A 27,055-nucleotide genomic window follows, 5' to 3' on the forward strand; every position below is an offset into this window, starting at 1 on the left:
CTAAATCAAAAGGTTTAAACCAAGCATTTCTAACGCGTGCCAGTTGCGATAAAATATTGTTCTGAGCTAAAATTAACATCGGTTTTTATCAGCAGCAAATATTTGATCAGTTGGTTTTATTTTTTTATATTCCCCCATCTCATCACCAAATGGAAATCAAGACGTATGGTTGGAATTAAAGTGAGAATTTATGAATGTGTTTACCCAGTAAATACTGCAGATTGATTACTGCTATAGTCCTAGGCAGCGTGTCTTCAGTTTATTTTAGGAATACATGAAAGTTTTTCTCATATTTATCAAAAAGCAGCTGGATAGGAAAAGCTTGTCAGTGTGTATTTTTTGGAGAGATGTCCATCATTTGTTGTAGTTTTGTCTTGGTGGTTATTGTGCTGCATAAACCTCTTCCTTGCCAGTCAATAAACAACCCGAATGAGTAATGGGGAAAAGTCACTCGACAGACGTTGATTCTAGATGTTGCTGGGAGGCTCGATAAACAGTAAGCATATTGTCATAGAAGTTGTAAATTGTGAAAGCAGGAGGAAGGGTAAATGATCTTTTCAGATGGCAGCGGAGTAGTTTTCCATTTACCTACTGTTCTGAGAAGGGATTCCATCCCTGCACTTTTCTCTCAGTTTTTCCTCATTTGAAACCTGAATAACAGGTGTTTTTCATTGACATTGTCAACAGTCTTCCACTTCACTGCTACTGCAGATTGTTCTGGATTTGTGTGTTCCCAATATCACCTCCACTCTCGGAACTACTTCGGATGACTATTTAAAGAAAAAAAAGACTAATTTAGACAAGAACTAGGGTTGGGCAAAAAATCGATTTAATTGATTAATAGAATTTGTAGATGAAAACGATTTTTATTTTGCAAATTCAAGTTTAACATTTTCTTTTTTAAAAAAATTTATTTAGATTAAAAAAAATAAAAAAATTCCTACCACAGTTTTTTTCCTGACTTTTTCGCCTTCCGATGTGAGCCGCCAGCCCCCTCTTTGTTTACCATTGTTTACCTTTTGAATAGGCTATATGCGTGCCACAGGCATGTTCAGTTTTTTATTCGCACTATGCTGAGATGCTAAGGGAAGGGTTTATTATTTTGTAATTGTAATCTTATATGTTATAAAATATGTAGTTAATTTCTTATAAATTCTTAAAAATTGAAGCTACTGTGACGTTTCTGTTGCACTTTTGCTTAAACCTGGGTTAAAGCTTGAAATTGTTGAATGACAGAGCCTCATTTTACATTTTAACTCTTGAGGACAATCACAGCAATAAAGTTGCACTTTTGACAATATATCTGATGTTTGCAGTAATTTAAAATCGAATTGAAACTTGAGAAAATCGCCCAGCCCTAACAAGAACACTGCTTTTTTTGAGTTTTTGTGTTTAGAGATTATTTGCTTAACCAGAAGTCCTGCTTATTTTTGTGAATGCAAAGTGCATGTCCTCCTCCATTTTCTCTGTGGTTTACCAACCATTTTAGAGAGATATAAGCCAATGAGCAAAAACTATCGCACCTCCCTTCATCTCTGTCTAGTCACTAAGGACTTTTCATTTTTTAAAAGAGAGACTCAGCATCACAGCAGAGGCGGTGGAATAAACCATATTGAAATACAACCACCAAAAAGCACAAAATCCTACCCCAAACCAACTTTTTCTGCTGAATACATACTGTATGTATTTGGGTATGTATGTACGAGTTATATCTGTGCACAGGGTGGTGGGAGAGCAGGGCCCTGAGTGGTGTCTGTAAGGCTGTGTGTGAGCTTCACGTCGTGATTGTGTGTGCCTGTGGTTGTAGTTACAAATTTCAGCTTATGAACTTGCTGTGTGTGTGTGCACAAACACATTGTGTGTATTACAGTCTGTCTCTGTGCACAGCATTGACTGGCTATCGGAGTGGGCGTGTCTTACTGCTACAGCAATAATGGCCCTAATCAAGGCATTTTTTTTATTTCCCTCAGAGTGGCAGGTCAGCAGAAGGCAGGGGTGTACTTACTCTATCAAGAACATTTGTTGGTTTTACTTGTGTCAAAAGTTCACTTATAAACAGTGCAGAGTGAAGCAAGCTGGTTTGGCTTTTTGGATGGAAAACCAAGTCAACTGGTACCAGATAAGGGTTGGAGTATGGATGAAGTTCAGGTGCTTTTATAGGAGTTCATTTCTGCCTTTGAAATATGCGGAGGATGGGGCGGTCATTGGGTTTATCTGGGCGTAAACTCCCATCACAGATGTTTCATTTACTGTTTAATGGCATTTTGTGAACTAGTAGTCATAAGCAAACTGTGACTTACTCAGATTAGTCAAAGACAGAGTCAGAGGAAATGATCCGTCATGTAAAGATAGACATTTTACAAACAGAAAATTAATCAAAAGGCTGTAACTTGAAGTCAACCTCATAGTTTTGGAAATCTAGCAGACAAGGTTGGTCCTGTTCAGGGAAGATAAACAGATGCTTGAAATCATTGACACAGTGGGTCCAAATTACGGTTAAAAAATGGAAAGGCAGGTGTGTTTGAGCTGTTCACATTGGTCCTCTCCTGCGCGTATTCTCTGATCCAGGCTCCTGACACGCCCACCACGCGTAAGTAGACCAAAAATGCGTAGTCTTTGAATGAAGACGGTCTGAAGCAAAGGAGGTGGGCCATGATGTCATTTTTTTGGGGCTGTCTAGAAATCATCAAACATGGAGTGTTCCCAACGCCTGTAAATGTCATGATGAGCGCACATTAGTCATCAACATCATCATCTGTCATCAATGTTTCACTTGTTATTTACTTTTGTAGTGTGATCAAACTGTGGCTTTACATTGTACACATTGTTAAAATAGTTGGACATCAGTCTGATGTCTGTCAGAGTTTCATTGTATTGAGCTTCAGCAGCCGAGGCGCGCACCGTGGCACATAGCTGATAAGCTTGTAACACATTTTGTCCCGTCTAGAACTGGTAAATGTGAACATATTAGAAATGCTGATGGTCAATCCTTTGGTGTGCTTGTGTGACTCCCCCCACCCGCGTGACAGTGTCACTTTGGATAGATTCTTTCTGTGAGTCTCTTCTGCAATATTAGTCCGTGTGTCTTAAAATGTAACTAAGTCCAAACTTCTACCTTATCAGGGCGCTGCACTTATTCCAGGTTCAGAAGCGCGTAAGAGGAAAGGAACTTAAGCAGACGGTAGAATATGGGAACGCCCACATATCAGGGCCGCTCCACCCAGAGTCTATAACTGGGATGAAGGCGTGCAGCGACTGAAGTACAGGGTGAGAATAGCGCGCACCCAGAAACAGCGCCGCTGCACAGATTTTTTGACTTACGCATATGGGAGAATTATATTATAAATAGTTGTGCAACTCTAAGAAATAACCTCTCTAAACCTACCGATCTCTGCTTTTACTCTAGTGTGTAATTTTTAACCCAAATTTCCAGTTACGTGCCAATAAATGAGCAACAGCCCATCACTAAGTCACACAAAGAATTCCTTGCATGGCAGAAGAGAGGCAAGTTTTGTGTTTCCCTAACAATAGCAGCTTTCTTCATTACTTCCCGTAGACACTTCCTAGCTGAGAAGATGGTTTTCATGGGATAGGGAAGAAGGAGCACTTTAATATTTTTCTGACATGCAGCCCCTCAGTTGAGGCCCCTGGCTGAATAAGTGGCCTTCGCGTCCCAGTGCTTGAATATCATCAATCAGTGGTCAACCAATCATGGATATTGAAACAAACTTCTTTACCAAGAATTATTTTATTAGGGGGAAAAATAACTATTGTTAGGTTTCAAACAAAAAACTGCTTAGAGAATATTAAAAAGCTGCTACACAAAAAAGGTTTGTAATTGTAAAAGTTTGAAGCCATTACAGTGTTTAAAGTTTAAAGTGTATTTCCTTTCTTAGTAATTTGACTTTGGAGGTCTGAGGTTGATGAAAGGTTGTGTCATCATAGCATCCTTAAAGACTCTTAATAAAAACTTTCCTGCCTCATTAAAAATGGTGCATTTATATTGATACATTTGAAATTTATTATTATTATAATTATTATTCACCTTTAATTTTTTAGTGCAATGCGGCTTCATTGCTTTAGCATGTCATGATCTGTCAAACAAATTAATCCTCCCAAAAAGAAAGGAAAAAAAGGTTGCTGCTCTAAAGTTTTCATCTTCACTGCAAACATTCTGTGTGTTGACATTTTCACGCATTGCATTGTGGGATATGGAGTCCCAAACGGATGCCTAGAAGGGTTTTAACTTGATTTCTCCTTGCCTGGCAAAAACACAGGAAATTACTGCCAGAATGAAGAAGGAAATAATGCAATGCCCAAAAATGTGTATGTATTAAGACAGATGAACACATTTGGTCTAAAGAGGTATTTGACTCAGCTCACCTGATAGAACCCTACATTTTAAGAATGAAGTCTCTTTTGAATATATCTGCTTGTAAATGCAAAAGTCCCAATACTTCTGGCAAAATAGTGTATTTAAAACAATGATTTCCTAACACTTTGGAGGGAGCATTTTTTTTTCTCTGCATCCTTAATAAGACGATAAGAGTTTTGATTAACGAGCTGATGGAGACACGAAAGGTATGTAGATTCTGTTTTTGGTGAGCTTGTTATAAGTGCAGCAGCTGTGAAGCCATTGCTTATCGTAACATGTGGAGGAAGGGTCTCCGACTAGAAAAACCTGTTGATGAGATGTAGTGTAAGCACTTCTGAATGGTTAAACATACTCCATGACTGTTGCTGATTGATCGTGGGCTGCTAATAAGTAAAACATTCTGAGAACATCCCCTTGGGTGCAATACATATGTAGGTGCAACAGAGTGCACTAGTTTGTGGTAATAGCGGGAACTGTTTCAATGCTTTTAGGAAGATTTGTGCCCTTGTCTAATCTCAGTGATGACCATACGTTTCCCTGACAATGGCAAGGGTTTGGACATTTTTAGTATACTTGAGCAATGCTTATTCAAACAGTGTTTGGGTAAGGGATATCAAATACTTGGGGAAAATCTCCAGAATAAAAGGTCACATGACTTTAATTTAACGAAGATGAATCATGTTTTATGTATTAAAGGGATAAAACATAAGCCCAGCATTACAAAGCTTTCATATTAAGTCACATTTCATATTAGGATGCATGTATGCTTAGTAGATAAGTAAGAGCAAAAAACAAATATATCATCTGTAAGCCAATACAAAGCGCATTGGGAAGAAACTGAATAGATTGTATGGTTAGAATTAGAATATATGTCTTTTTCCTACTTTGATCATATTTGCTGATATAAGTCCCCCTTGGTTTTTTCAGATCATTCTGACAATGAATTCATTGGTCTTTTGATTGAACACATTGATGACATTACGTTACAGCTCTGTTTCTTACAGTATGTGGTCATGCCTGGAATCAAATCAAAGTGAATCACCATTTCTGGTTTTTACCATCTTTTAAAAACTTGAGCTTGAACACCCAGCGAACACCCTGCATTAATGTTAATAAGTAAAGATGATGTCCTGGCCAAGCCTCGTCGTCCCTCCTCTCCTCGGTTCAGGTTGGCAGATCCCAGATGGTTCCTTAATCTGTAGGTCTCACTCAGGTCAGCTCCAGCAGAGCCAGGTAACATGAGCCAATCTCATAACTCCACCATCCTCCAAAATACATCCGTGGGGTCGAGAATGATGCCTTTAATGTCTTTACTACTTGTGAAAACCAAGCTACTTGAAGACGTGAATGAGAGCTGTGGGGTTTCCTCATTTTTCCACAACCAAAACTACGATAACAGTTTGAAAGTGCTGCCAAACAAAAAGGCTACTGCGTTTGATTGGTGACCAAATAAGGAACTGCTCGATGACCTCCACATCGTAACCTCAGTCCTCAGCCAGTTTTCTGATTTAAATCCCTCTCTCCTAGGTTCTCCTGTATCCTTCAATATGTGGGTTGACTTGACAGTTTGGTCATTACAGTCATACAGGCAGCCCAAAGTAGCTAAGATGTTTTCAATGAGTTTCTTGAATAAAATACTTTCTCTCAGACTGAGGTAAATTACCTTGTTGGATGTTTTGTCCAATGGGATAAATATATTTAGCTTAATTTGACTTAATGTACATTTTTCCTGTTAAAAAATGATAAAAAATGTTGACCATATTCTATTTGGATAATTAGTATTTCGCCATAATGAGCATTAAAGAGTATTTGCATCCCTTTCCTCTCAGACTCCTACAATAAGCTGTTTAACATGTATAACGATAACATTTTAGTGCACAATGTATACTTATATAAACACTGAAGTGCAAATTCCAGCAATTTGTGCGAAACAGGCTCCTGTTGTTCAGTAAGCCCCTTCTACACCTCAACATTTTAGGACCATAAGTCACTGTTTGAGTTGAGGTTGAGGGGAGGGATGAGGGGGATTTGTCATGAACACATTGTGAAATGCATTTATGTTGATGCTTATAAGAAGCTGCAGACGTTTGTGCTTGTCAACATGTGTTTTCTTTTTTTCCCACTGAATCCTCAAAGGATTCCAGTGATCCTAATGAAACCAATTTTCCTATAAAGACGCCTTTTAGTTTCGGCCCCTGCGAATGAAGGCTGCAGCGTTCAGGATGCAGCCCTTGTGAGGCGAATTAGCCTTTGAAGTAGCCTCTGGTTATTTTTCTGCTTGACAGATCAGAGCCACTGTGCAGAAATCAAAAAGGAAATGCCCTGCGCCTCAGGTAAATGGCAGCTCAGAACTGAGCCCAGGCATTTTGAAGGCTATTATGGCCATTGCTTAGATGGGGCCATCTGGACAATTTGCCCATCATCTGAATTATCTAAAACGTGACGCCACTTTGTGAGCACCTTTGTGCCGTTTTATTCAGCACACCACAGGCATTGGACGGGACTTCGTCTGATGCTTTTCTTTATTAAGCTATTGACCAACCCTACCTCAGCATGTTACCAGTCTTATAAAGCAGTGTTTCTCAAATGGGGGTACGTAATGGCACATTAGGGGGTACTTGAGAGAGAGATAGAGGATAATTAACAAATGAAAACATTAAAAATATGGGGTTTCATAATGTTTATTTTTACTTAAAAATGATAATCATACAAGCAACTCACAAAACAACAAAAACACACAAAATAAGAGAAAAAATACTGAATAATAAAAAGAAACAGACAAACAACGGATACACAAAATGACACTAAAAACACACACTAAGAGAGAAAAATACTTACCATTAACAGCAACACACAAAATGACAACAAAGACAAAGAAAATAACACAAGATCACTACAAAATACACAAAAATAACAGAGAAACATATAATATGACATAAGAAACAAGGAACTGACACCAAAAAACACAGAGAATAATTTAAATAATACCAAAAACACAAAGTAAGAGAAAAATATACTGAACTAGAGCACTCTGAGAGCGCAGACCTCCGCCAAGTACAGCACGAGTACCGGGCGGGACATACACACATTGCACTTCCCTACCACTACTACATTACCCATAAGCCACTGCGCATTAACCATTAGCCACCGCGCTTAAAGGAGCAGGCTCAGGCACAGTTCATATTTTCTTATTTTTTGGTCTTATCTCATTTTTGGTAATTCAGAACATCACCAAAATTGAATAAACATTTCCTGAAAATTTCATCCAAATCCGTTCATAACCTTTCAAGTTATCTTATTAACAGACAAACAGAAAGACTGACAGTCTTTCGCAGGGTAAAACAAATCCTTCTGCTCTGCACTTGGCCGCTTGGCAGAACAAACAACAACAAAGCACACAAAATGGTGAAAAAAATATTTTGATTAGAACATGAACTGAAAATACAAAGGTCAGTCTTGGTCCCACATCAGGAGGTAGATGACCGTAAATGATGAAAACTACTGTTTCATTCCACTTATTTACAAGTTTGATTCTTTCAAATGTGTGTTATCACTCATTCATTCCATTATTATGCACTATAGGTGTTTTTTCCACAGAATTCTGAGCAAAATGTAGTAGTTGGACATAAGGGGGACTTGCATTCAAAAGTAAGAGAAAGGGGGTTTGAGCCAAAAAAGCTTGAGAACAGCATGAGTAAATGAATGTGGGAAAGGCTCCGAAAGTTTTTGAGACTTCAATAATCCACAGGCAACTTGAGGATTGAGAAATGACACTTTTAAGACAATCTGCACTCCTAACTAGAGGAATTAGAGGCACGTGGACAAAAGTTTAACCTCATTTTAAATATAACCCCCAAAGGCTTCAGAACAAAGCTCCAGGGTTAAGAAGAAAATTGGCAAAAGCTGTCACCACAACTGAGGTCAAATCTGTTTCTCATTGGATTGAATCCTGGGTGAGAGAATACTCTTAACACAGAGGAAATTAAACTATAGTAATAATTCTGATAAATACATGTATTTTGTAGACTTTTCATCTAAAAGCCCTGAGTGTGATTTATTTTTAGAAGATCTCAATAACCTGGGACCCAGCTACAAATGTTTGCATTTACCTTTGAAGTGATGATGCAATTATTTAAGGAATTACTTTGATAAAGAGAAAATGCATCACCTTGAGATTTAGAATTCACACATACTCTTTTTTTTTTTTATGTTAACATTAAACACTGGAATATGTTTAATGTTGACATAGAAATCAAACTAAGATTTGTTCAGTTTAAAATGTTATCAATGATGTATGGCCAAAAGTGCTGCTTAAGTTTGGTTGTTGGCAATGTTGCTTAAAAGTGGAGTTTCCATGATTTTAGTTTTATACAGTACATAAATGGATACATTGTCAAAATTTCTACAGGTATTTCACATGCTTTTGTAAATCCTGATATTAATTTGGCACAATGATTCTCTGCTCTGTGCTCTACACATTCGTTTGTCATTGCATAGTGCTGTTTCTTTACCATGTTGTTTTTCTGGTCTACTGTTGAAGATGATTTAGTGTTTCTTTCGAGCAGCTTGTGGCTCAGCTGGGCCCAAAAACTGGGAGGTCTTATAGGAAAGTTGTTTGAAGAGGTTTTGTGATTTATTTGCAGTCTGAGCTTAACCTGAGCTTCTTTTTACTCCTTGACTGTTCAGCAAGCATCACATCACACATCGATTGTGTGGATAAAAAGCCAATTTCTCATTTAACTCTTAAACATCATGTGCATCTCCTTTCAGTGAAAGTGTTTTTTTTAAATGCCACTTACAGTATAACCTTTTTTCATTTATACACCAGCAGCAGAACTTTAAAGCCTAATCTGAGACTGACTGGGAGCCAGTGTAAAGATTTTAAAACTGGACTAATGTGCTCTGACCTCTTTGTTCTGGTTAAGACCCGAACTGCAGCGTTCTGAACCAGCTGTAGCTGTTTGATGGGAGATAACATGTTTATGTTGTGAAGATGAAGGAATATGATGATGATTCAGATTCCAAGTGCCATTTTTTTGTGTTCAGGAAGTAGTTCTTTTTTGTTTAATTTATATGTAACATTGAAATGCAACTTTTTACTCCATGTATCAAGCCCTCATGTTCATACTAACGTACAACAGTTGATTTTCTGTTTAAACTTAACTCAACTTGGCTCTGTTTGAACGAGGAAGGATAAAACCTCATACATTTTAAAATGTTGCCCCATGTCAAGCAAGAGGGAGCAAACACAATGCCATAGAGGGAGAAGCTATTCTGTAATGAGACTCAGACTTCGAAGGAGTCTTCTTCATCAAGAAAAAAAAACACAAAACTGTTGCCATATCTAAATGTAAAGCTTTATTTATTTATCTGAACTATATTTGGCAAACTGTAATTCTTTTAGAGCCAGTGATTGTTCAAATGGTTTTAACTGTTGGCTTATGCTGAATGGTGTTGCATAAAAGATGTAAATTTACTGATTAATGTGACATTTTCATTGTTTTGTTAAAACTAATCATATTTTAAAACTTTTTGTTATTTGACCCTGTGTTCTTTTCCCCATTTGTCCTAAAGAAGGCTGTCTCGGAGAAGAAGAATTTATTGGGAGTCCATGACTAAAGTGTTGTACTGACCTAGGTCAAAGGTCATTTGCCTTGCCCGACGCCTTTTGCTACATTCAATGTATTTGACGATCAGTTTCTTAAAGCAGCAGGATGATGGTCAGGACTGACCGTTTCCTCTTAGTCTTGCAGTGCAACACTGAACATAAATCTCCCACGTTGTTGATGGTTTATCAGGCCAACTGTGGACCCTATTTGTTCTATTTATAGCTGTAAATAGTGGCATTTCTGCTTCTTTCCAGATGTCTTTCAAGGCTAAGACTTGCTTACCTTTGACAATTTACTCCTGAAGTTTGACTTAGGCACAATAGCAACACACTTGCATCTTAGCCATTAGCCCTATTTGCCTTCTGTGTGTGTCTGTGAGTAATTTAAAGCACAGTGGCCTTGTCAGTCAAGTGCAGTGCAAGTGGGCTTGCTTCGAGGTGTTTTATATTCTGGGAAATAATTGCAAGAACCTAATTGTGGTAGCTGACATTGAAGAGAAAGTTCCTGACGTTTTGTTGATCTTTGTTTCCGCATTGCCTAGAGCTGAGTTTTTTATTTTTTCATTTGGGTTTAACTCTAGGCTTTGATTTTTGTTTGGCTGCTGATGCATGTTTAAAGCTGAGCACTATTGTATAACGTCATAACCAAATACGCTAAGAGCAAAGAGTTCACACGGCAAACATGACGTGATGTGGAAAGTGCACGTAGTACACTTTTATAGGCAGTTTCCGTTCCATTTCTTGGCTTTATATACTTGTGGTTTAGTAGATTTATCTCCAAAAGGGGATTTTAACAGTTTCCCCAAATAAAATGATTAATTTGCTTTGTGATTACGTACGTCGGATATGGCCAAGTCATATCCTCTGCCTCACAACAAGAATGCTCTGCATGCTGCGTGTGATTCCCGGAGCTTCAGGTATTCTGGTGTCATCTCACAATCAAAAGTATTCTAGGTCAGGTTATTTAGAACTTTTAAAACAGGGGTGGTAAACTCATTGTACAACCCAATTTGATTTCAAGTGGGCCAATAAAACAATAGTTTCTTTATTATTACTCCACATAATGCAACAATGTATTCAAGTAACCTACAATAGTCAACCAATAAATTGAATATGTAATTTGCTGTCATTTTGTGGGATTATTTGACAATTATTGTTTTACAACAATCAAGAGTTATTAGATATTCATGGCACACTGTAAACCATTTAAGTTATTTATTTCATTTTTTTAAAACACCCTTTCGAGATAAGGCAAGTACACGTTACATTTTAATGGCTTTTATGTGTTTCTGTTGATTTTCAGCATGTTTATCTAAACCAAAAGATATTTTAGTTTTACTTAGGTCTACAGACGTTTGAGTGTTCAGTACATAGCCAGGGTTCCATTAAGCCTTTGACGTTTTTAGTTTTCTTGCTGCTAACCAGCTAAATACATTTGCCACTATTTTCCCAGTCGTAGAGGAATTAAATTTGAACCCCAATATTTTGTTTATCATCATCACTTTATTCATAGATATGTTTATCTTTTTATCTACTCTGCACAAACCAAGTTATCATTTTTAATTAAAGGAAGTGTACAGGAAAGTTTTGATTCAACTAAAGCCCGCTTACTTTTATTTATTTCCATCAATGTTACGTCAAAGTATTCTGTTCAACATGTACTGTACTAATGATCATTTGTATAGGTAAAGGAAATGGTTACAGAACAATTCTCACAACATAAAAGATCAAGGAACTTTTGTCAGTTGAGTCTTTTGCTACAATGGAGCCACTTCGTGCTTTTGTTGCTCGGTGTTAATTGGACTGACCCCAGAACAGTATACCAAGGCAATAGCCCTTAACTTCCCTTAGGCATATTTAACCATGCACTGACCCTCACAATCTCCGAAAAGAGATTGGCTTCTGGTCAAGAAATCCCTGCCAAAGAATTCATCCCTGATAAGAGAGTTTGATGCCAGCAAAGCTTCTTTTTTACTGAGGAAGCTGAAAAGTATACACAGACTTATTTCTTTAGCCTTCTCTCACACTCTGTATATGAGCTATCCATTAGAAATCCATAAGAAAACAAACACCCCAGTCATATTGTGATAGTAAAGTAATTTGAAACTGAATGAATAAAACCAACATAATAAATACATTATTTAGTTATTTTTTAGTTATATTTGGTAAAGGCTCAAAAAGATGCAATAATGTAGAATAATAACCTATCTACTTTGATATCATGCACCATGTGGCCCTTTTATGGATCATAAACATCCCTTTGGTTCAAACAGCATAAAGCAGGGCCAGAATGCATTTTAAAGGCTATTTTAAAAGTGTCTCTGCACATGAAGAACCCAGCAAACGGCTTGAGAAAACCGTTACTAATTTTAATGCCACCGAATGTACAATTATTTTTTGCCTGATGACATTACCATCTGTACATCAGTGGTACTTTCCACATCTTGTAGTTCATCAAATTGTTTTTTTGGCATTTGATTGTTGCTGTGATTTGGTTTGGCTCCTGGGAAACTGGCTGATGTACATTTGTGGTATTGTAAGCTACAGTATCCAACTTGATAGGCCTTGTTCCTCCAACATTCTGCTGACAAATTAAATCTTGCCCTTATCGTTGCTTGGGGTAAGTTAGGGCCTCTAAAGGGATAATTGAGCAGCCTATCTACCCCACAAAACTTCTAATTCTCCCTCTCAACAGGCTACTGGCGGCGTGCTTTATGGGATTATTTTCAACCAGGAATTTGCAAAGTTCTAGTTTACATTGGCCTTCCTTCCCACGTACCCATTTCGCCCTTTTTCCTTGCTCCTGCCTTTCACCTTGTTGCCTGGGAGGATTAGTAAATCAGACTTCCGGAAATGTAGCTCTCCTCTGTGAGGATAAAACCTCCAAAAGCTTTTCAGAGAAAGAAAGAGCTGGACAAGGGCTTTATGAAAACAATTACTGCTTGTTGGGGTCAGGCTTTCTAGAAGTCAGAAGTTCTTCCTATTATTAAACAAACAGCACTACATTTGTTTAGCTGACAATTTTAGGCATGAAGAGTAGAAATTAAGATCCTGGGTTAAATTCCCAGGGTGGACCAATGGACACTTCACTGTGGAGCTTGCCTGTTCTCTATATGCTTATGTCAAATTTCTCTGAGTACTCAGTATGATTTCCAACACTTTGCAAACGTGCATGTTCCGGACTTGGTATTAGTTGTTTGGATGTGGTCATGCTATGCTCAGGCAGAGTTAATCGTTTGTTTTTGTCTGGGAGGGAAAAGTCCAAAGACATGGATGGATGGATTCTGTCAACTGGAAAATTTGATATAATTGATATCAAAAGGATTTTAAACAATAACGGCCAACTTTTTTATACCCATTTAGAATAATTTTTGATTAATGAAAAAACCTTGTATTCTTTAATTGTTGCATTGCTTCTTTAGCTAGAAACTTAAATATATATTTTGTGTTGTGTGATGGTTTTTGATTGTTGAGTTATAAAGAGCAAGACAAAAAGAAAGCTCAGCATGATTTTGTTGAAACAAGTGGGATTTGTTGTCAAAGGTGGCCACTTATTGCTCCCTATTGTCTTACCCATAGAATGTATTTCTTTCTAGTGGGATTCATTTGGAAGAGTGATCATTATCTCTTAACTGTATCTAGCTCATGCCTCTAGCCATTTATCCATCAATTGGGCCTTCAGTGCATCCTAAATCATTTCTGTCATCCTGTGATTCTGAAGATTGAGCTTGTGATAGTGTTTCACTATCTCTTCCAACTGTTCAGTAACTCAAGGGAGATCCTAATCCAGCTGTAAAATGTCTTTATGGGTGGTCTGTGAGTTGTACAATTCATACTGTAAACACTAAAAATACTTATTTGGCAAACCTGATGATTAAGAGTTCATCAGTATATCAAAAGCATTATAATTCCCCAATACTAGTAAGAAGTTATGATTATACTTAATCTTTAAATATCAGAAATGACATTACGACAACTCTGAAGTGCTTTCACTTATGACAAAAAAAACACACATAAGGCATTGGATTTAAGTACCCGGGTTTCAATTGGACAAAGAGATTTGAACCTCAGCATGACTTATCTGGTTAAATGAAGGATAAGTAAAGTATTGAAGAAACCATTTGTATGGATGGTTATTGGTTAGTGGCCTTGTATAAAGACCTGTCTGGCACTGAGGTCTGGTGGAGGCATCCAATATTTACTACTTATCTCAGATTCCTGTAAACGAGCTTAGTGTGTGTTTCTGTATTCCTTATACAGCAACTCTTGTTTTTTTTATTCTTTAATCTTGAGTGAAAAATACTGCTCTAATACCAAAGCTCATTTTGTAAATAATCAAAGAACGATGCTGTCTGATTAACACACATACAATGGGTGTAAGTGATATATTACTGTGTTTACGCATAAGGTGACAACCTTCAACAAACCTACAGCCACTACTACTAACCAACTAACAAAAAATGTCACTTCTGTGTCATTTTTTTCTACTTTGCTAATCATTGAGTGGTGACAACTGCTGGCATGCATACATACATATGAGCTATTCATGTATGTTAATCCAAACACATGTTGTGCAAAGGCACATACATTTTCCAGCAGGAGTGTTAGGGGAGAATACAGCCTGCCACATGCGTGTTCAGCTGTCACAAGAGCACAGATCTCGTCACTTACCATTCCATATGCGTATAACTGGCATTTTCATCTTATATAATCTTTTAGTTTTCTATTACAGTAAAGGGTTTTGATGGTATTCGGGTTGACGACATATAGGGATTTTCGCCACGTGATGTTTGGCATCATAGGACAAGGTTTGCTTGAAAATCATGATAGAAAAAAATGTAAAATGTATACAGGACTACAAAACATTTAAGGAATCATTCCAAATATGGCAGAAAATACATTTGATTAGATTTAGAGTTATTTTAAAGACATTTTCAAATGACACTTTGAATAAAAAATAAAAAAAACATTTGTTATTCTGTTATTTAAAGTGAGTGCATATATAGTACTGTACTACATATATGGCATCTTGTTATGCATTTCAATGTTTTTTCTATCTGAAAGAAATGCAGTTGGGCAGAAAATGTAGGTGTCAATTCGCTTTTGAGATACCAGTAACACCAAACAGTATATCATATATACAGTATATACGATTATAGCTTTATCTCTGAGATTCAGTTGTAGTTTATTCTAGCACAGAGGCTGGTTCATAGCTATGACACCTCTATGTATCTCATTCAGTTCTAGAGAATAGGGCTCGTGAACAAAGCAGCTTCCCAACACTGGCCTCTGCTTGCACCTGCAGGCCTAAGTGATCGAAACATTTGAGTAAAAAAAACTAAAAAAGATACAAAAAATGTGTCTTGTAATGGGAATACATGTGATAAATGATTCAAAAGAATTTTAGTGATTGGTAATATATTTGAAAACATTTTTAAACTGAGTTTTTACAGAAATATTTCACTGGGACTAAAGGACATTGCATTATTTTGTCTCTAAAGCGCAGATTGTTGATCCTTCTGATGTTTACAGATGTGCTCAGGTTCAGGAAAAACATCACCTCTCCCTCAGTAGGGCAGTCTTCTCTAATCCAGTAAAGAGTACAGGGATTTAGTCGCCCCTGGTCTGCCTGAAGGCCCTTTGGAAACCTCTCAGCCGTAAGAATGGGGGCTTGGGGTTGGAGGTGTGGATGTGTGTAGCCATGCAGGAGGGGCTGGGAAGGTCTTTGTAAATTTAGTTAATCTAATTTGAGCTTTTCCCCTGTAGGCTCTTGCTCTCTTTCTTCTTCTTCTTCTTCTTCTTCTTCTTCTTCTTCTTCTTCTTCTTCTTCTTCTTCTTCTTCTTCTTCTTCTTCTCCTTCTCCTTCTCCTTCTCCTTCTCCTCCTCCTCCTCCTCTCAAGGCTGCTTGTGTTTGAAACATCAATGCAGACTGGAAAAGTTTTGCAAGACTGGTCAAAAAAAAGAAAAGAAGTATGCTTATTTGGTGCAGACCTTTAAAACAGGGAGGATCCTCTTTATGACCTGGCTCTCTTTTGTTGAGCCATTAAAGTAGAATATAAAGCAAACACACACCTGGTATAGAAATAACTGCTCACTGTTTTAAAAATCGAATGCAATCAGTCAGCTAGTAAATAAAGATCGAAGAGCGAAGATTTAATCATTGTATGAATTAACTTTGTTACAAAATGCAAATGAGTCATTTCAGTTGAGTTTCACACCTTTGATTAACTCATGACACTGTCGGGTATTACCTCATAATGGTTTGCCTTTGAAGTCGCTCCCAAATATAATCAGGGTCTCGTAATCCTTTCTTAATGGATCAGTGAGTAGGACAGTGGTTCAACAAAATGATCAAGGGAAACGCTGTTCTCACCTAATGTCTCTTGTGTCTTGCATTAATGGGATAAAAGCAGAGCTATAATGGTATTGATGATGAAACATCCGTGTATGCTTTTCTCTGCTGCCATCAGTTAAACCCCTCTCTCCTACTTGTCCTTCACCCTCTATCTTAATCATTTCTAAGCTTTGTCATTTCTGCGTCTTTCCCTCTGTCCTTCTTTTCTTACTTAAGACATGAGGTGGTGAAGGGCAGGAATGTCGTTGGGGGACTGTAAGGATTTATCACACCAAGGTGTGAGGGCGGCAGGCTGAGCTTCTGTTCCTGCAGATCTAAGAGTTTAGTGCCAACAGCATTCCCACCACGGAGCCAATACACCAATTTATTGCCTTTTTCTTTTATTCTTCAAACCAAATACCAGTACTCTGGGACTGCAGGGACAGAAATGGGAGGAAGGATTTCATGAACTAAGGAATGAGTTGTTTGCTACGATTTTGTTTATTATTTATTCCACACTAGCACACATAATAATAAAAAAATAATAACAAGAAAGTATATATCATTCTTCTTCTGTCTGCTTAAATGTGTGACACCTAAAGCTACACTTGCACGACAGAGCTGAACACTGCTTTCTCTCTCCCCTCCCATTCCTTCTGTCTCCACTCTCCCTCCACTCCGGCTCTGCCTCTCAGGTTACGATGACTGGGGGTTTTCTCGCTCCCATCTCATAGAATGCCTGTGTGAATGCGGAGCGGCGTGACACTGTGTGTGCGCGTGTACGTGTGTGTGTGTCTCCCCCTCTGTCCTCGTCCCTGCCTCCTGGCAGCGAGGAGCCACCCAGCAGCCGGTCTGTGATTGGGCAGGGGAGTGGGGTTCTTGACACAGCGTGGTGCTGAATGCTCCGGGACGTGTTTCAACAGATGGTCGAGGTTAGAGAGTGTCATCACATCGGAGAGAGGATTAGAGGCGAGAGGTTCTCTTCCAGGAGCTGTGTGGTCCCCTTGAGTCTTCAAGTTAAGTCCCAGCGCCAAGACCCAAGCCTCTCTATGGTTACAGGGAGATCCAGTACAGAAACGTGACCATAAAGCCAACAGAGGATCCCTCGCCTTGCCTCTCACTCAGCCAGCTCTCCAGGTACTGTACAAGTTCCCCAATCTCTGTCCTTGTCCAGTTTCTTTTTCTCCTCCTCTCTCTTTTCCTCTTTTCTGCCTCTGTCAGTGGTTCACTGAGCATAGTTAAATTGTTCTTTACTTTGCAGTCAGGAACAGGAGCTTGTAAGCAGGGATTTGCAGTGCAGTGCTGGTATGCAGCTGCACTGTTTCTGCTGTTATTCTGCGTTGCTTGAACAGCAGTGCTCTTTATGTGTGTGTGCGTGCATGAGCGAGCATGTGCCTCAATACTTGTGTGTGTGTGTAGGACTTCATAGTTTTCCCGTGGATGACAGGAATTCCCTCCATCACAAATTCCTCAGTCTCAAAGGATTAAAAGGCAGCACATTCCATCAGTGTCATTGTTTCTCTCCAAATCCATGAGCACTCATCTGTAATTGTAAAAAAAAATAGTTTAAAAAAGTTGCTTTTGCATAAAAAAACTAAACAATGTTTTTAATTTTAATATTAATGTTGATTATTGTTGTTTCTGTGCTGTGAGTTCCAGCAGCTTAACATTCCCCACATGCAGCGTTGGATTAACAGTCCACTAAAGTATTTTCTTTTCATAAATCTCATTCAGAGTGCCCTCCTGGCAGATTGTGTCAGTGTACTCTAAACGGATGAGCTGCTGAAGAACTCTTTCCGGACAAACTGTCAAAGAGAAGCAGAGACGGAGGGAATGTACTCGTCACTTTGTCTATTTAACTCAAGTCAAGTGAGGAAGGGAACTCACCTAAAGAGTGCATATGATGTATAACCTGCTGCAGGCAGTGTGTGTGTGTGTGTGTGTGTGTGTGTGTGTGTGTGTGTGTGTGTGTGTGTGTGTGTGTGTGTGTGTGTGTGTGTGTGTGTGTGTGTGTGTGTGTGTGTGTGTGTGTGTGTGTGTGTGTGTGTGTGTGTGTGTGTGTGTGCACGCTAATGGAGATTGTGCAGCTGTAGCTGCTGCACAGGCAGCAGCAGGGCTGAGAGGGAAGGAGCTTGTACGGGTGAAAGCTGCTGTTGTGTGATTTCATGTTTACTTTGGTAAACCAGCCTTAGCTACACTTCCTGCTTGTTACTTCAAGTATTCAGCACAGCCACCAAAAGGATGTGAGGACTATTGCTTTAGGTTTGATAAAGCAGTTGGTGACAAACTGGCTTATTTGAACAGATTATTGCAAAAAAATAAATACGTGAAAGATTAGAAACCCATTCAGACTTGACTTTTTAATTTCCGACTGTGATCTTTTGTCATTATTCTTTCTTCGGAAAAGTTTTTCTAGTTGACAAAATGAATTTTCTTTCCTCTCTGAAAGGAAATAGTCTCTCATGCTGTTTGCTGTAGTAAAGCCGGATGAAGAAGAAGCAGCTAACTGATTATGACTTTGTTTTTGCTCAATTTGTTTTCCTTGTATAGAGTGTATCTATGTGACCTAGATTTTGTAAATGCTAAACTCGTACCGTGGTCCCATTCAAAGTAGATGCTTATATCAGAACCAATTAGCGTAAAATGTCTGGCCGCAGTTCAGCACTTTGGCTGTGTCAGTGTATGTCAGTGAAGGGCGAGGCTAGGGAACGAGGAGCACAATTAACTTTATCTTATCAGAATTAACAAAAGGCTTTGTCATTTTACCCTCCGTGACGTTCCGCTTGTAGCTAGAATTCCTGATCGTTCTGTCCGGTTTGTGGCAAAGCATCTTTGGGTTGGATGGTTAGAGCATGGTACTTCCTGTCAGTGTCAGCCCCGTGAAAGAATGGTGATTTTTTAAGGGCATGAGCAGCTGTTGCAACAAATAATTAGATTTTGGGGGTTGACGCCTGTTAACACAAACGTTACATTGGCGATATTGATACGTGTGACCGTGTGCATGTCCGTTAAGGTAATAAGGGAAGTAATTAGTCCTCCTGATATGGATTCAGGAGCTGCGATGTAAGGGAGGATGAAGAAATGTGGTCTCACTGTTTGTACAAACGGTGCCAAAAATGTGTTTTAAATTTTTTAAATGTCAGCCAGAGTGAATCAGACACTTCCCAGACGTGGTTTCTCATCAACCCATGAAGCAAGTCAAAAGCATTCGAGGCAGACTTTCAGTCACCAGTTACTAAAATTAAGTATATCAAATCTTAAATCTAAACATTCAATTATCATTGTGAAAAGAGGAGGTCCCTTTTTGTCCTCTGACGAGACATGCTTGGAAAAACAAATACCTAACTGCTGTACTCATGTAACAGGTGTGATACTGAACCAACTCAGTTTTTCCCACAAATGTTTTATATATTGTTGCTTTTGTTTTTGTTCCTAAACGCTAAATTGTTGCCCCCTTTGTTTGGCTTGTGAAAGGTTTTGTTTTATCTGTACTTGGGTTCATCTTTATCTACAGCAGCATGATTTTATTCTGCTGGATTATTCATATTATTATGGTCTCCTGTCCCTTTAACACTAGCATGCCCAAGGTTTTCTTACTCCTGTTGCCCTGCCCAGAGGCCGCCAAATGACACTCATTTGCAACTCAGTGGGGCCACCTCTCTTATGTAAATAAAGCCTTTCGATCGGAATGTGCAGCTGGGCAGTGACAAACTTTGGGGGTTGGTGTAAATGATGGCCAGTGTTGAGAAACCAGTTTCTCCCAGGTAGATGTTTGTTAATCCAAATAACATTATATGGAATTATTGGATAAGAATGGCCAAATTAATATGAGCCATGTGTGTTGTGATCAATTAATAAACCACAATAAATAAAATTAGAAAAAGAAAAACAGTAATAAAGCAACCAAGCTCCTGTTTCCTACTCCTGTATTTTCACTATTTACCTTTATTGTTTTTGTGCTTATAAATCAAATGTATTGTTGCTATTTATGGTAAAGCAAGATTTCCGAGTGTGAAAAGGACTGTTTGAGTTCTCACTTTAAAAAGGTAAATTCACGAGGTCCACCATTCACTAACCAGGTCCATGAATTATTTTATTAAGCTATTATTTTACAAATTTGAAGAAAGTGCACAAGATGCACAAAGAATCAATGCTTCAACAGGGAAAAACAATCTCAATCTCTGTTTACACCATCAGTTATGCTGACATTATCCCTCTTGACCTTTGACCCAATGCGGAAGTACTGAACCATAGTGAAAGTTTGAAAAGGCTTATCACCTCAAGGTGAAAAAATAGCCAACTCAGGGCAGATATTTCACTGACTCTGGCGACTGAGAAGCAAGGATGTCAAAAGTTTACAGCTCTCAGCAGGCTTTGGAGATGATCCTAAATGACGCCAACCCCTGTGACTCCGATGGAGAAGAAATATCCCTTCAGCTGAGTTCTGACTCTGAAATTTCTTCCGGTAAGATTTTCTAAACATCCTTTTTTTTGTTTGCTGATTATGGCAGTTGTGTTTTTAATGTTTCATTAATCACATCTCAAAAATATGATCACCCTATAGATGAGGAGGATTCGCCACCTTCAGAAAAGAGAGGTCGCCTGGAGACACACGAGTGGCTGACAGAGAGGGCAAAAGACGGCACAGTGTGGCGTGAAGAACAGGTCGGAAGGCCTCTCCATCACAGCCCAATTGAAGGTCACGTCACAGATGGAGAGCCAACTGCTTTGGCCAGAAGAAAGGTGACGAGTCGCTTACAGAGTTTCTTCTGCTTCATAACTCTGGAAATGCTTCGGACCATTCAGGAGTGGACTGTCCAGCATGCACTCCAGACACAACATGAGAACTGGTTCATGGCCATACCTAAACTAATGGCGTTCATTGCCATCCTGCTTCTGTGGGGGATTGTCCGCCTTCCATCGCTGCATGACGCATGGTCAGCAAAACTGGGACCGCCCCTGATCAACAGGATTATGGCTCGAAACCGTTTCAAGGACATCATGCAGCATCTACGCTTCGACGACAAGGACACACGCGGTGAACGAGTTGCGACTGACCGGTTTGCTGCAATCTCTGACGTTTGGGGGTCTTTTGTTGCCAACTGCATCACTTCGTACAACCCAGGCAGGCACATCACCATAGATGAGCAACTTTTTCCAACTAAGACTCGCTGCTGTTTCTTGCAATACATTGCAACGAAGCCGGACAAGTTTGGTATCAAGTTCTGTGTGGCATGTGACCTTAAATCCAAGTATGTGTGCAAAATCATCCCATATCTTGGCAAAGACCCCAGTCGTCCACCTGGGGAGAGATTGTCTGAAAATGTGGTGATGAAGCTTATGGAACCGTTTATGGACAAAGGAAGAACTGTTACAACCGACAATTTTTTCACTTCATTGTCACTAGCACGTCGACTGCACAGCCGGAAGACCACCCTCCTTGGCACAGTCAATAAGATTCGCCGGTAGCTTCCAGATTCAGCTAAAAAGAATTTGGCCCGTGAGGAATTCAGCACACAAGTGTTTTCAACCTCTGGTGCCACACTGACTGTTTATGTGCCCAAACTAAAGAAGACTGTCTGCCTCCTCAGTAGCGTGCACAGCGTGGTGGAGACTGAGGCTACTCGGAAAAAAAAAGCCGAACACAGTCACCGACTACAACAGCATGAAATGCGGTGTGGACGTCATGGACCAGATGGTTCGAAAGTACACTGTGCGTTCAGGAACACGGCGTTGGCCAGTCGCTGTGTTTTACAACATGATTGACATTGCAGCGCTGAACGCACATGTGCTTTATCAGGCATGCACTGGGGTCAAGGAGAGAAGGGTGGACTTCTTGCTGGAGCTTGCAAATGAGCTTGCCCGGTCTCTAATGGCAGCCAAGGAGGTGAATGAGCAAAACCTTCAGCAACAACCACCCACACGTGATGTGGGGAAAAGGGCATTGTGCCAGGTGAAGTGTTGCTGCAGGAAAAACCGTGCCACCAAGCGTTGTATGTATTGTGACAAGTTTGCATGTGGCAAATGCATAAAGGAGGTGTGGCAGTGCCAGAATTGTTCACAAAATCTCTATTAAATAAATTTCACCAAGAATGCAAACAAACTGTTGCCGTCTCACTATTACTACCTACTACTATCTGTTGCAAAAGTTGAAATATAAGTTGCAACCTCTATGTAGCTGCTGTATGGGAAACACAAAGGAGATTACAAAAGGTCTTTGTGTCCTGGAACCTACCTAGCCACCCCCCCCCCACCCTAGCTGAGGGGGGAGTAGTGGCCTCAGTAACATAACAATGGTCACAAGCTGAGTTGTTCACACCCGCCATCTGACACCAGCTTGGACATTAAAGGTATAGGTGTCAAATGACACCACTCTGGTCATGCTAGTGTTAACAGTGTAGAATTATTGATTACTGTGAATACACAATTTGAAAACAGTTTAAACCAGATTTGTTTATATATATATATATATATATATATATATATATATATATATATATATATATATATATATATATTCTTTTTTTAAATCACAAAATTATCTAAATTGTGTTCTCTCCAGATTTACTGAAACCACACTGTCTTCCACCATTTGTTTATTTCTTCCTCTTGATAATAGTGTTCCTTTGGTGAGCCTGATTGCAGAGTAGTGCCACAGAAGATTGCACAGTCCTATCAGTGTGAATGAGCAGTGTTTAAATAGGGAGCATTTAGCATGTTTTCATATTCATGTGGCATCTGTAAGACTATCTTTAGATGAGTCAGAGACTTTCTCACTTCCTTTGTTGACCTTACTGTTCAAACATTCCTTTACAGTTTCAACCTACTTGCACGGAGCTCACCTTGAATGTGTCCTCAATGTTTAAAAAAATAAAAAATATCCTGCACAGGGGGATGTGTACGAAACATTGGTCTATTTTTGGGAGTATTTGGGAGCTTATAATAGCGCAGTCTGTGTTTTCTCAGGATGTCATTGGAGCAGGAAAGGTCAGGGCAGGCAAACATTACATCCATCTCATCACTGGAGGGAATTCCTTATCCTCCAAGCTTTGATGCAACACTTGTAAAAACGTGTAAAGACAAACCTGGCATATACCAGCAGCTGTACTATACCATTTGTGTTTTTCTATGTTTAGTGCTTGTGCCTCAATGGTCTTTGTAGAAAAGCTCATTCTAAGTGAACAAAATGTGCAGCTCATGGTACATACCATGAAACAACATGGAATTTTAATATAGAATTAGTTCTAATTGCTTGAATTGCAAATAAAAGATTAAAGCCTGAAAAAGTGAGGTTTGTATTATTTATTGATGTGATTGTACAGAAAACTTTTGTTTGAATGTCACTGCAGCGTAAGCTTTAGAACAAATACCATAAAAAAGATGGATAGAGTATAATTGAAGAGGAAGTGGAAGAGAAACAAGATTACCAACAGGCCAAAATGTTGGAGCTGGAGGTATGAAAATGTGATTAAGCAAGAGCCTGCCGAAGACAGAGATGATCTGCTCTTAATTAGAGGTTGGATAGTTAGCGCTACTACTACTTAAGTGTCAGCCACACGTGCACACATTTATAATGCATGGACACGAACATACCTCTTTAGTGTCACAACACAAACATAGATCTATGTGATGTGCCCGCTATCCCTTCAGTTGTCCACCCTCCAGAGCCCTGAATTGTCCTCGCTTTGTCATTTCTCATGTCCAATAATCCCCTCCCCAGGGAGAAGCAATCTGTTTTAGATTTGAAAGAGAAAGGGCCCTGCCTGTATCACGTACAATTAAGCAGCCGTCAGAGTACGTCGGCGCTAGTTTGGAGGGAGAAGTGTTGCCACTGGGGGGTTGTCCCTTTCATCCTCTGTCTTTACCGAATGGAGATAATGGGGTGGGAGCCTTGAAGGGACAGGAATGGATGGCGGTAAGAGTGCAGGAGGAAAGAATATGTTTCCTCACCCCTGCATGCTGCTCTACAGCTCGACTAATAGAAGCCAGCATGCGTTTGTTTCAGCTCTTCTGCTCCCTTTCTTTTTCTTCTCCCCCGGAGCGGGCAAACACATTCACTCTCTGCCAGCATTCTCTCTCCTGTTTGTCCTCTTATATGTGTGGACTTGGCCATGTGCTGAGCTAGCCTCTAGTTCTGGTTGACCTTACTTGATTAGCATACCCTGCCCATGTGGATGCAGAATGGCTGCATCTTTGTGTCATTTGAAAAGCAACTTTGTCCGTAATGAAAAGAGGTAGAATTGCTCGACACACATTCTCAAAGCTTGTTTTTCTTGACTTTGCCTGCAGCCGTTTCTGCTTAGTTTGGCTTGTGTTTTATGGACATGTTAGGATGATGAGTTGACTGCATTCCTTTACCTAAGGCTAATATGCAGAGGAATGAATGTACTCAAGTGGATTACCTTATTTAAGATTTCTTGGAGTTTCAATCTTCATTAATTATTGTGTGATATATTTACCAAATGACAACAATTAAACATCTTTACCAAGTCGGATGACGTTAATTAAATCCCCAATGACGTTACGGCAAGTCTTGAAAAGCCACATTGTCCCAGAGGCAATGGAAAGGAGAGCTCCCCTGTGTACAAATTAGAGGTTACGTGTCTGTCTGTGCTTTAGTCATTCAGTTGAACGCAGACAGAGACATGATATCCAAAAATACTCTTGCCCACAGGCATTGGCCAGAAGGAGTGGCAAACAGGCACAGGTGCAATCTGGTGAATAGATTTTTATGACCGGTATTACGTTGGTGTGTCAGTCTGTGAGAAGTTTGTTTATTGCATTCAGGGTCACATAGGCTGGGTTCCCATGGTCTATGTTTGTCTACGTTCCAAGAGAATATGCCTACACATGCTCTGCATTTCAGGGGTGTTACATTTCATTCGTCAGCTGCAGGAATACAGTGACCTAAAGGTCTGCTGCTACTTTACCCCAAGAAATAAAATTTTTATACAATTTAATGTCAAGAAAACGCAATTATTCTTTTTTCCTCTACAAATCCTCAATCATTGATTGGTTACAAAGCTATGGTTCAGTACGTACTGGTAGTTAATATGACCTGTGGAACAAGAATCAATATTTCTTTAGGTTTGCACTGTCTTAGAATTAATAATTTTTTTTTAATTGTAAAATCTAATTTTTGGAGGGACATTCTGATTCGTTCCTGTTTTTACAACTTGTGATGACGGCCATACAAATGGTCCTCGAGGGTGACCCGGTCGTGTCTGGTAGACTGGTGCATTCAGGCCTAGTTTTGTTCTTAGGGTTACATGTTGTTGAGTATTTACTATGTTTTCTTATTTTTTGGGGGTGTTTTTCACAACAGATGTATTTCCATGTAATTTTGAACACTATCAAACCGCTCCCATCAGAAGAAAAAGTTTTTTTTTTTTTTTAAATGTGTTACACTTGGCGCATTTGCCTTCTTTTTCTTTCTTTTTTTTCTTGTGCCACCATGTGACCAATTTCATGGAAAATCGTCAGTCTCTTTATTCTTGACGATTACCTCAGTGGAAACCCATTGAAGCAATTTGCTGTAGCCCTCTTTTGTGGTAAAAGGAATAATTTATCTGGGGTATATTTGACACGTCAAAGAGACAAGAAAGCCACCCGTGAGTGTGTAATATGTTCTACTCCCTCCCTTTCATTCTGAGTGCAGAGCGCTTTGCAGCTGATAGTGTTTCTGATGGAAGTGTGGGTCTTGACACGAAAGTGGTGGGAGGAATATAAATGCGTTGTATTTTATTCATCTGAAGTTGTCTGTTGCTAATGGTTTCTATTCACTGCTTAGAATAGATTACCGGGAACGTGCCAGAGATAGAATGACTGTGGCTTCCTGATGTCCTTGATAGGGAATCTGTATTTTTGAATTTTTCTAATCATACAACAAATCCTTGTGTTTAATTTACATTTCATTCACTTCCTAACATGTCTGTCTACTCTTATCCCTTTTCTTAAAGATTTGAACCATAAATGTACTTGTAAAAGTTGATTTTGAAAAGTTGGCTGTTCCAGGCTCACTTTAGTTGAGCAATATAGACTTCATGTTTTCTGGGATTAGGACATCTGTTACAGGAGACCTTCTTGTCTACTAGTATTGTCTTCGTAAAGGCTTTTCCTAATCCTGAACATTTCTTTTGTACTCTGACAGTCAAAGCTGAAATTAGTCTTCAGGACCATCCTAAAATTCTGTTAGGTAGTCAAACTACAAATTGTTGTTTAGCAGTTTTTAGTCCTAATAGCCCAATTCTTCTGTATAGACACCAATTGAGTTTTGCTGTCATATACACGTTTGAACAAGGTTGCCCATAGTTCAGAATATGATGGTTTAAATACGCACCATTTTGGGCCTGGTATACACATGCATACAATCATAGACAGATACAGCTTTTACAATTGCCCGTTATGTTGTCTTAAAGAATTTCTTCCCACTGTTTGCTTAGAACCATCTCATGACGTTTAACAGACTGACATTTGGCAACCAAGTCACTTCCACTTCCAAGCATTTAATCAAACTTTTTAGAGGCTTTCATTAAAATGATGGAGTGCTCTGGTGACCTTGGCACTTTAAAGGTTTTGTTTCAAGGTCTGAGATCAACTCAAATGTCCTAATGGCTTTGTCTTTATGTTTTTTATTTAATCTGTATGGGTTTTTTCCTAACCAAATTTCAGACTTTGTATTCTCTAAACTCTAGTAGGTTTATTTTCTGCTTTCCACAATTTTTACACAATAGAGCAG

General features: G+C 39.1%; 1 protein-coding gene across 1 annotated transcript in view; it reads left to right on the forward strand.

Annotated features, from left to right (window-relative positions):
* Positions 1–17,009: 17,009 nt before the first annotated feature.
* The window catches only part of sulf1 (sulfatase 1), a 31,199-nt gene continuing 21,153 nt past the window's right edge, over positions 17,010–27,055 (forward strand). Inside the window, exon 1 of the mRNA XM_028435113.1 lies at positions 17,010–17,454. The gene's annotated coding sequence lies outside the window, so the exon portion shown is untranslated. The remainder of the gene's footprint in view (positions 17,455–27,055) is intronic.

Source organism: Gouania willdenowi, chromosome 20, assembly GCF_900634775.1.
Source record: "Gouania willdenowi chromosome 20, fGouWil2.1, whole genome shotgun sequence".
Classification (NCBI taxonomy): domain Eukaryota; kingdom Metazoa; phylum Chordata; class Actinopteri; order Blenniiformes; family Gobiesocidae; genus Gouania; species Gouania willdenowi.